The following is an 11,297-nucleotide window of genomic DNA, read 5'->3' as shown; positions in this document are numbered from 1 at the left end:
TACACTAAAAGAGAAGAGTTAAAATCAAAGCCCTAACTTCACACCTGAAGAAGCTAGAAAAAGAACAACAAATGACACCATAGCAACAAAGAGAAGGAAAAAAATAACAAACATTAGAACAGAAATAAATGAAATTGAGAATTTAAAAAACAAGAGAATTAACAAAACAAAAAAAATGGTTCTGTGAAAAGATCAATAATATTGACAAACTCTTAGCTAGACTTAGAAAAAAAAGAGAAGATGCAAATAAATAAAATCAGAAGTGAGAGAGGGATATTACTACTAAATCCAAAGAAATAAAAGAATCATAAGAGGGTACCATGAACAACCATATACCAAAAAATTAGAGAGCCTAGATGACATGGACAATTTCCTAGAAACACACAAACAACTTACATTGACAAGAAGAAATAGAAGACTTCAACAGACTAATTACAAGTAAAGAAATTGAAACAGTCATCAAAAATACCCTAACAAAGAAAATCTTAGGACCAGACAACTTCACAGGTGAATTCTACCAATCATTCCAAGAAGAATTTATACCAATCCTGCTAACTCTTCTAAAAAACTGAAGAGGAGGAAACAATTAACTAATGCATTCTATGAGCCAATTATCACCCTAATACCAAAGCCAGATAAAGATACTACAAGAAAAGAAAATTACAGACCAATTTCTCCTATGAATATATATGCAAAAGTCTTCCAGAAAATTCTTGCAAATTGAATCCAACAGCACATTAAAAAAAACTACACACTGTGATCAAGTGGGTTTTATCACAGGTATACAAGTGAGGTTCAATACAAGGAAATCAATTAATGTAATGCACTACATTAGGAAAATGAAGGGGGAAAAAAACAGATGATCATCTCAATTGATTAATAAAAGGCATTTGACAAAATCTTGCATCATTCTTGGGAAAAAAAAAAGCACTTGCAATAGAAGGACATTTTCTCAAGATGATAAAGGGCATATATGAAACACCCCCAGCTAGCGTTATACTCAATGGTGGAAAACTAACACTTACCCTTTAAGATCTGGAACAAGGCAGGATGCCCATTGTCACCAGGTATTCTACATTCACTGGAAGTTCTAGCCAGAGCAGTTAGGCAAGAAAAAAATGAAAGGCATCCAAATTGGAAAAGAAGTAAAACTTTCACTATTTGCAGATGACATGATCATATATACAGAAAATCCTGAAAAATCTACAACAATGCTACTAGAGTTTATAAATGAGTTCAGCAAAGTGATGGTGTATAAGATCAACACACTAAATTCAGTAGTGTTTCTATACACTAGTACTGGGCAATCTGAGGAGAAAATCAGGGGGAAAATCCATTTACAATAGCAATTAAAATATCAAATACTTCAGAACAAATTTAATCAAGGATGTAAAGGACTTGTACGTAGAAAACTACCAAACATTATGAAAAGAAATCAAAGAAGACCTAAATAAACGGAAGCACGTACCATGTTCATGGATTGGAAGACTGAATATTAAGATATCAATTCTACTCAAAATTATTTACAGATTCAATGCAATTCCACTCAAAATTCCAAGAGCCTACTTTACAGAAATAGAAAATTATCCAATTTATTTGGAAAGGTAAGGGGCCCAAATAGCCAAAAAAAAAAAAACTCTTGAATGAAAAGAATGAAGTTGGAGGACTCACACTCCCTGATTTAAAATATATTACAATGGTACAGCAGTCAAAGCAGCAAGGTACTGGCACAAGGACAAACATATTAACCAATGGAATTGAAATGAGGGTTCCGAAATAAAACTGCGCCCCTACAGCCAATTGATTTTCAATCTGACTGCCAAGTACACTTATAGATAAAGAATAGTTTCTTCAACAAATGGTGTGGGTAAAACTGGATATGCATATGCCAAAGAATTAAGTAGGACCCCTGTCTCACACTGTATAACAAAATTAACTCAAACTGGATCAAAAAAAAGCAGAACTATAAAACTCTTAGAAGAAAGTATAAGGAAGCATCTTCAGAACCTTGTGGTAGCCCAATGGCTTCTTAGACTTTACACTCAAAGCACAAGCAACAGAAGAGAAAAATAGTTAAATGGAGCCTCATCAAAATTAAAATATATTGTGCATCAACAGACTTTATCATGAAAATAAAAGGTAACCGGGAAATGGATATGGCTCAACCAATCAGGTTCCCATCGACCATATAGGAGGTCCAGGGTTCGATGCCCGGGGTCTCCTGGTGAGGGCAATCTGGCCTACATGGCAAGCTGGCCCACACGGCGAGCTGGCCCATGCGCCCGCCCCACACAGGAGTGCCGGCTGTCGCAGAGAGCTGGCACAGCAAGATAACGCAACAAGAGACACAGAGGAGAGAAAATAAGAAGATATAGCAGAACAGGGAGTTGAGGTAGCACAAGAGAGTAACGCCCTCTCTCCCACTCTGGAAGGTCCCAGGATCAGTTTCCAGAGCTTCCTAACAAGAATACAAGCAGACACAGAAGAACATTCAGCAAATGGACACAGAGAGCAGACAATGGGGGGAATGGGAAGTGGGGATAAATAAAATAAATCTTTAAAAATAAGAAAGGTTACCTAGGCAATTGAAGAAAATATTTGGAAACCACAAACCAATGAGAGTTTAATATCCATAATATAGAGAGAAATCCCACAACTCAATAATAAAAAGACAAACAGCCCAATTTTAAAAATTGGATAAGGCTTGAATAGACATTTCCACAAAGAGGATAAACAAATTATTAAAAAACACAATAAAAGATGCTCAACATCATTAGTTAATAAGGCCATGAAAATCAGAACCCTAATGAGATATTTCATACTCATGAGAAAGGTTACTATTTTAAAAATAACAAACAGGAAATTGCAAGTGTTAGAGGGGATTTGGAGAAATAGGGACACTAATTCATTTCTGGTGAGAATGCAACATGTTGTAGAAGACTGTCTTGCAGTCTTCCAGTTACTCAGAAGACTAAATATAGAATTACCATATGAACCAGCAATCACTCTACTAGGTATAAACTCAAAAGAATTGAAAGCAAGGACTCGAACAACTATTTGCATACCGATGTTCATTGTGGCAGTATTCACAATTGTCAAAAGATGGAAGCAACCCAGGTGTCCATCAACTAGTGAATGGATTAACAAAATGTGGTATATGCACACACTGGACTATATTCAGCCATGAAAAGGAATTAAATCCTCATACATGTCACAGCATATATGAACTGTGATGACATTATGTTGAACAACTATAAACAGACACAAAAGGACAAATATTGCATGATCTCACCGATACGAGATAATTAGAATAAGCAAATTCATAGAGTTAGAATCTAGAATAGAAAGTGGATGTGGCTCAAGCAATTGGGCTCCCATCTACATATAGGAGGTCCAGGGTTCAATTCCCAGGGCCTCCTGGTGAAGGCAAAGTGGCCTGTGTGGCAAACTGGCCCACACGGAGTGCTGGCCCACACAGAATGCTGCCACGCGCAAAAGTGCTGGTCCATGCACAGAGCTGGCACAGCAAGATGATGCAACAAAAAGAGATACGGAAGAAAGATAATAAGAGACACAGCAGACCAGGGAGTTGAGGTGGCGCAAGAGAATAATCACCTCTCTCCCACTCCAGAAGGTCCCAGGATCGGTTCCCAGAGCCACCTAATGAGAATACAGGCAGACACAGAAGAACACACAGCAAATGGACACAGAGAGCAGACAATGGGGGGAGTGGGGGGATAAATAAATAAATAAATAATTTTAAAAAATAACTAGAATATGGTTTACCAAGTCCTGAGTTGTGCATAGAAAACAGGGAATTAGTGCATAATTTGCAGAGTTTCTATTTCGGTTGATTGTAATCTTTTAGAAATGGATGGTGGTGATGGTAGAGCAATATTGTGAACATAATTAACAGTAGTGAATTTATAAAGGGGGAAATTTTAGGTCATATATATGTTACTAAAATAAAATTAAAAGATAAAACATAGTAATATATAACTTAGTGAATCCTATTGTGGACCATGGAAATCTTCAATAGTACCAGTTAAAAAACATTCTTTCATGACTTGTAACTATTACAAGGTGTTAATAATAGTTTTCACCAAATGTAAACTATGGACTATAGTTAACAGCACAATTTTATATTCTTATAACAACTGTAACAAAGGTATCACACTAACGCAAAGTATCAACAATGGGGGGGTATATGAGGACACTATTTTTTACATGATTTTTCTGTAAACCTACAATTTCTACAATTTAAAAAATTAAATAAAGCAAACAAAGAACAATATATTATTTCTAAGTAGTGTTTAGCCCAGGAATGCAATGTTGGCTTAACATATCTTGCCATAATTCACTGAATGAACAAGGGGGAGAGTGTAAACTACAATGTAAATGATTGTCCATGCAGTGCAGCAGTGCTCCAAAATGTATTCATCAAATGCAACGAATATGCCCCAATGATGAAAGGGGTTGCTGATGTGGGAGGAGTGGGGTGGGGTGGGTGTGGGGTTTATGGGAACCTCATATTTTTTAATGTAACATTTTTTGTGATCTATGTATCTTCAAAAAAATACAATTAAAATAAATAAATAAGTCTATGTAATTCAACATAGTGACAGACAAAAGAACTTTTTAAAAACATGTTCATTTCAATAGATGCAGGAAAAGCATTTGACTAAATGCATTCATGATTTTAAAAAACAGCCACAGCAAAGAAACCACTGTCGATCCTCACTCTGGGTGTTGCATGGGCGATGGCGAGTGCGCCAAAGGAGCACTTTCTTTAGCGGTGTAGACAACGCTAGAGAATGGTCTTAGTTGCCGGCTGTACCGGGGAGCAGGACCAGGGGGCTGAGACCCAACTCTGCCCACGAGGTCCCCGCTATTGCTGTCCCTTCTGTTGCCCCTGCTCCCACTGCAGAGGGAGCCGCTCTACACCTGGCAGGTGACCAAGGCGTCACTGAAGGAGTGCTTCGTGTTCCTCTTCAACCGGAGCAGCTGAGCAAGGTGCGCTTGGTGCTGCAGCACCGTCTTCACCTCCATGTTCAATGCTGCATGGCCATCAAATCTGCCGAGGTCAAACTGCCCGAGTGGAGCCCACCGCCTACCTGGAGCTGCTGAGATTTCTATATTCAGATCAAGTTCAAATTGGTCCAGAAGCAGTTATGACCACGCAACACTGTTAAGAAATAGGCAGTCCCCGTCTTGGAAGCATATTGTGTGGAATGCCTTACCAATCATCTTAGGGTGATAATGCCTTTATGCTTCTTACTCAGCCTCAATTATTTGATGAACCTCAGCTCGCTAGTCTTTGTCTAAACATGATAGACAAAAGCACAATGGATGCAGTAAGTGCAGAGGGGGTTACTGATATTGATATAGACACATTTTATACAATTCTGGAAAGAGATACACTTAATAAACCAGAAAGTCGACTTTTTGGAGCTATTGTACACTGGGAAGAAGCAGAATGTCAGAGACGATTGCCTGTGACTTTTGGAAACAAAGTTCTAGGAAAAGCATTTTCTTTAATTCGGTTCCCACTGATGGCAATTGAGGAGTTTGCAGCAGGTCCAGTTCAATCTGATTGTGCAGTGGTAAATCTCTTTCATCATTTTACTCTCAGTCCTAAACCCCAAGGTGACTACATTGACCGACCAAGATGCTGCTTCAGAGGAAAGGAATACAACATCAATAGATTCCAGCAGTTAGTGAGCCGCTGGGGTTAAAGTGGAATGAGTGGTTGAATCAGGCAAACATAAATTACTAAAATTGATTGAAGAAGAAAGTCTGAATAGACCAATAACCATGTGAGAAATAAAAAGTTATCAAAGAACTATCCCTTCACAAGGTAGTTTTTAAAGGTTCACAGTTAATAGAAGAATTTCTATTGTTGAATTTGCCTTATATGGATCTATCATGGCCATACAGATTATCAGATGACTATACAAATCATTGAAAATGACAAAAAACTTTGGGACGAAATGATATCAGATTTAGTTGTGATGGGACCTTTAAAACATTCAGTGTCATGTTCAAAGAACCTATAGAAATCCTTTCCAATGTGTGCTACACAACCTGCAAAACCCTTTAAAGGTCCAGATTCCCACTATGGCTCAAAACAATTGACCAGATTCCCACTATGGCACAAAAGTAGTGCATGAAACACTTACTGCTTGCAAAACTTTTTCTTTCTTTAGTTCCCCTGGCAATAATAATGGAACATCAGAAGATGGATAAATACCAGAAATAATATTGTACACATAATTGAGCATTATAATACATTTTGGCTAAATAGAACCATCTAGTCTCAAAGACATAAATAACTGGCCACAAAAAGATAGTTTGACTGTTAAGAATATTTATCATTTTAAGAAACATTTGAGTTTCTTAGAGGAGATAGAAAAATGTTGGCTTACTCTGTATGACTTAAAGGCAGATTTTCCATTTTCTTATCACCAGAGGTGAAAAGAGAACTGGGTGTAATTTTTTAAAACAAAAAGCAGTCATTTCAACTTTCTCTTGTATAATTTCATAGATCAGCTGACACATCATCTTTTTTCTTTTTAATATTTATTTTTTATTTCTCTCTCCTTCTCCCCCCTCCCCCACCAGTTGTCTGCTCTCTGTGTCCATTCACTGTGTGTTCTTCTGTGTCTGCTTATATTCTTATCAGCAGCACCAGGAATCTCTGTCTCTCTTTGTTGTGTTTTCTTGCTGCATCAGCTCTCAATGTGTATGGCACCACTCCTGGGCAGGCTGCACTTTTTTCATGCTGGGCAGCTCTCCTTACAGGGCGCACTCCTTGCGTGTGGGGCTCCTCTACGTGGGGGACACCCCTGCGTGGCACAGCACTCCTTGGACACATCAGCACTGCGCGTGGGCCAACTCATCACATGGGTCAGGAGGCCCTGGGTTTGAACCCTGGACCTCCCATATGGTAAGCAGATGCTCTATCCATTGAGCCAAATCTGCTTCCTGACACATGATCATTTGATAGTTTTATAAATGAAAGATTCGCATTATATATAGCTGGTTTGTTTTGGTTTTGTTTTAACTATTTTGAAGGTTAGATGAGGTGAGGTGGGTCAGTATTCATACAGAATTCCTATGGCCTCAAGTAACCAATTTCAGAGAATTAAGAAAACTTTTTCTATTTGGAGTTTGGAAATATTGAAACAACCGAAGCAATACCTAGTTGTTAAGGGTTTGAAAAGGCTTAATAAATACCCAAGAAAATTTTCAATGCATTTACAGAAAAGGATACTTTGTAATAGGATAGTAACGTGTAACAGTACAGTTTTAAATTACCAGTGGAGATTGTGTAAATTCAAAATAATGTGATATAAACAAAGGATCTAAAGGTATAGTCTAAGACTGGATTGTTTATCGCTAAACTGCACCACAGTGCCTGTTGGTCTGGATGGGGGATGCACGGGTAACTCTCAAGATGGAGACAATGATAATGATGGCGGTCATGCTGACTGGCAAACAGACATCAGTTCAGCCTTGCGGGGATAATCGTACACAGAAAGAAACTGAATAAAATACTAACACATTTCTAACTACTTTGACATTTTAAAGATACCCAACAGAATCACTCCTGCTGAAAAGGATACTTTTTGCCAGTGCCCAATTCTGTCCAAGAATGATAAATGTTTAATGTTCATGACATCATTAATGTCACTGGGGCAGCTGCATGAGGAGATAAGAAGCAAATCTGGCAGAATTTCATTGGTATACTTTTTATGAGGAAATTATTTTATATAAATGAAATGGCATTCACTTTTTTCCCTGTGAAATGATTATCTTATGAAAACTTTAAGTGTAATTAAGTTTAAGTGTATCTAATAGTTGTAGAAGACGCTTAAAACTCAAAATTCTTTTAAGTATCTACTTAAATAATGATAATTAGTACTATTTCATTTTATTTTATTTCATCTTATTTTTAAAAGACAGTGAGATGTGTGTGGCAGGGGTCTTCTGAAATTGCTGAAGAAAGGAGATAATATTCTCTCTCTGGTACCAGTGACCTATGAATATAAACCTCGGTTAACTGGAATATCTATGGAATGTGTGGTTCTGATTAACTAAAGATTAACCAGAAATCACTCTGTATTAACCATTGTAGAAAATACTTCTGCTAGTAAGTATGGTGCACCAGAGATAAGTTAAATTTTTTTTTACATTTGAGACATTTCAAATGCCTCAAATATGTTGTACCGAGCAAAAACAATTGTAACTGATTATAACCATAGAACATAGAAGATACAAGAAACAGAACTGTCTACTGACACTGGGACAGACCATGGAATTTAAAAAAAAATAAATAACTATTATCCTTTAAAAAGAAAAGCTTCTCAACAAATTTGGAAGAGTAGGGAATACCTTCAAACTGGTGAATAGAATCTAAAACAACAACAACAACAACTACAGCCAGCATCACATTTAATGGTGAAAATCTGGTGATTTCCACCTTAAGACTTGGAACAAAGCAAAGATGTTCACTGTATTATTCTGCCAAAGGGATGCCTATGCAAAGTACCAGAAATCTTTTGGCTTTTATAAAGAGTATTTATTTGGGGTGAAACTTTACAGTCCCAAGACCATGGAAAGTCTAACTCAAGGTACCATAAGAGGTACTTTCTCACCAAATTCAGCTGCCATGTGTTGAAGCAAGATGGCGGGTGATCTCTGCCAGATTTCAGCCTTCTGGGTGCCTTTATATCCATTAGTCTCAGCTCACCTCCCAAGATCACCTGTAAGCTACCAGACAAATGGTCCATCTTTCCCCAGGCCTTTGGCAGTTTGAGCCTTCTCCTTTCTGTCACATGACAGGATCAAAATGAAAAAGTTCTCTTCTCTCTGTGTCTTCTTAAGTGACTGTTCATTTATATTTGCCCACCAAGGGGGCAGTGACTCATCCTGAGCCTTGCCATATGGATGTGGTCAAATCAAAGCCCTAATCCTAGAAGGTAATTTAATCAAGAGCCCCTCAGCTAAATCCAATATAATCAAAAGGCATCACACACAGAAGAGTAGATTATTTTACAAACATAATCTTTCTCTTTTTGAGATTCACAAAAATAATTTCAAGCTGTCATATTCACTACCACTGCTTCTATTCAATACTGTACTGGTGGTCAGAACCAGTGTGATAAAGCAAACTAAACAAAAGAACAAACAAACAGCATATAGATCAGGATGATAAAAAATAAAACTGTCTCTACTTGGGGATGATGTGATTATTCATATTGAAAATCCCAGGGAATCTACATAACAACTATTAGAAGTAAAAAGTGAATTTAGCAAGGTGACAAGAAACAAGGCTAACATAAAAAGAATCAATTGGGTCCTTGTATTTTAGCACTAAAAATTAGTAAGTGAAATTAAAAAATCAATTCTATATACAGTAGCATTAAAAAACAGAGTACGTAGGATAAATCCAACAGAAGATGTACCAGATTTCCACATTGAATACTAAAAATATTGTTCAGTGAAATTAAAGATGACCTAAATAAATGACAATATATTTCATGCTCATGTGTTAGAAGACTCAATACTGTTAAAATGGCAATCTTCGCCAAATTGATCTATCTACAGATTCAACACAATCAGAATAAAAATTGTATCAGCAGCAGCATTTTTTTGTAGAAAACTATGAGTTGGTTCTAAAATGTCCACATAAATATGAGGGATCTAGAATAACAAAGATATTTTAAGAAAGAAGAAAAAAGTTTGAGGACTCACCCTGCATGATTTCATGACAAACTGTTATCAAGACATTTGGGTTAAGTAGACATGGCTCAACTGATAGAGCATCCATCTACCATATGGAGGGCCCAGGGTTTGATTCCCAAGGCCTCGTGACCCATGTGGTGAGCTGGCCCACGGGCAGTGCTGCGGTGCTCAAGAAGTAGCATGCCATGCAGGGGCGTCCCCACGTAAGTGTGCTCCACATGCAAGGAGTACTCCCCCCTTAAGGAGAGCCACCCCATGTGAAAAAAGTGCAGCCCACCCAGGAGTGGTGCCGCACACACAGAGAGCCAACACAGCAAGATGATGCAACAAAAAGAGATACAGTTTCCCAGTGTCACCGGATAATGCAAGCGGATGCAGAAGAACACATAGCAAATGGACATAGAGAGCAGACAATGGGTGGGAGAGAGAGAGAAATAAATTTAAAAATTAAGTCTTAAAAAAAAAAGACATTTGGCTACTGGCAAAAAGAAAGACATAGATTAATTGAACAGAATAGTGAGCCCAGATATAGTTCCACACATATATGACAGTTGATATTAAAAAATCTGTCAAGGCAATCCAGTTGGGAAAGAAAAGTCTTTTCAACAAAAGGAACTAGATCAACTGTATAGTTACCACACTGACACATTAGAAATGAGTTACCACATTGGACACATTAGAAAAGTGAAAATTAGAAAGAATGATTATAACTAGTGTTGGCGAAGATAAGGAACAACTAGAATACTCAGACAATGCTGTTATGACTTAAAAATTACACAGTGTATTAGTCAGTCAAAGGGATGCTGATGCAAAATACCAGAAATCAGTTGGTTTTAATAAAGGATTTTTATTTGGGGTAGGAGCTTACAGATACCAGGCCATAAAGCATAAGTTACTTCCCTCACCAAAGCCTATTTCCACATGTTGGAGCAAGATGGCTGCTGACGTCTGCTAGGGTTCAGCTTCCTGGCTTTTTCTTTTTCTGGGGATTGCTTCTCTTTCCTCTGTGTGCTTACTTTCAGGGAATCCAGCTTAAGACTTCAGCACCAAACTCCAATATTAAAACTTCAATATTTAAAACCCACAACCCTGTCCTCTGCCATATCTTTTATCTGTGAGTCACCACCCACCAATGGTGGGGACTCAATGCCCTACTGACACAAGAGGTTTACTTGATTAAGTAATCAAGTAAATCCAATATAATCTAATACACCAAGAGGAAAAGATCAGTTTGCAAACATAATCCAATATTTCTTTTTGGAATTCATCAATAGTATCAAAATGCTTCACACACAGCTTCTCTGGAAAACAGTCTGGCTATTTCTTAAAAACATTTATCCAGCCATACTATACCTCAGTACTTACTGAAGAGAAATGAAAACACAAGTCCACACAAGGTCTTATATGCAAATATTAATAGCAACTTTATTGTAATAGCCAAAAACTGGCAACAAATCAAATGGCCATCAGCAGATGAATAAATGAGTATTACTGTAGTAAATATCCATACAAAGTAATACTACATAACCAAAAACAAGGAATAAACTATT

General features: G+C 37.4%; 1 pseudogene; it reads left to right on the top strand.

The window, feature by feature from the left end:
* Nucleotides 1-1,050: 1,050 nt before the first annotated feature.
* LOC101433003 (BTB/POZ domain-containing protein 1-like) lies at nt 1,051-6,273 on the top strand (annotated as a pseudogene).
* The last annotated feature ends 5,024 nt before the right edge of the window (nt 6,274-11,297 follow it).

Source organism: Dasypus novemcinctus, chromosome 2 (genome assembly GCF_030445035.2).
Source record: "Dasypus novemcinctus isolate mDasNov1 chromosome 2, mDasNov1.1.hap2, whole genome shotgun sequence".
Taxonomy (NCBI): Eukaryota; Metazoa; Chordata; class Mammalia; order Cingulata; family Dasypodidae; genus Dasypus; species Dasypus novemcinctus.
The sequence above is the reverse complement of the archived record's forward strand: the minus strand, read 5'-3'. Positions and strand labels throughout refer to the sequence as shown.